The sequence below is a fragment of the Aplysia californica genome, unplaced genomic scaffold, assembly GCF_000002075.1.
Source record: "Aplysia californica isolate F4 #8 unplaced genomic scaffold, AplCal3.0 scaffold00689, whole genome shotgun sequence".
NCBI classification, from domain to species: domain Eukaryota; kingdom Metazoa; phylum Mollusca; class Gastropoda; order Aplysiida; family Aplysiidae; genus Aplysia; species Aplysia californica.
In genome coordinates this window covers 284672-285292 of record NW_004797959.1, presented here as the reverse complement: position 1 = coordinate 285292, position 621 = coordinate 284672, and positions in this window count along the sequence as shown.

The window sequence follows — 621 nt, the reverse complement described above, 5'->3', positions numbered from 1 at the left end:
TATATATACATATACATACACAAACTCATACGCATACACATACAATGCAAACAAAATACACGTTTACATACACATACATATACACATACACATATGAATACACATACACATACGCATACACATGCACACCCAAAGGCACACACACATAAAATATACGCACACATACCCCCTTTCCACACACACACATAAGTACGTGCACTTTCACACAGACACACACACACACACACACACACACACACACACACACACACACATACACACACACAAACAAACACACATAAACACATACAAACACTAAGAGTGCTTCAACAGAAAAATAAAAAGATGGTTTTAAAAAACCTTCAGAAAGGAAACATAATGTAAAAAGGCAGTCAATACAAAAATTTATATTTCCCAATAGACCACGTGTTGTGAGAGAGGGAAGGAGAGAGAGAGGAGGAGAGGAGGAGAGAAGAAGAGGAGAGTGGGAGAGTTTAGGATGAAAGGGGAGAGGGGATAGAGAAGAGGGGAAGAGAGGGGAAAACGGGGTAGAGAGAGGAGAGAGAGCGAGAGAGATAAGAAGGTGGTTGGGAGGATAAGAGCGACGGAGAGGGACGTTGAGGGGGAGAGAGAGAGAGAGAG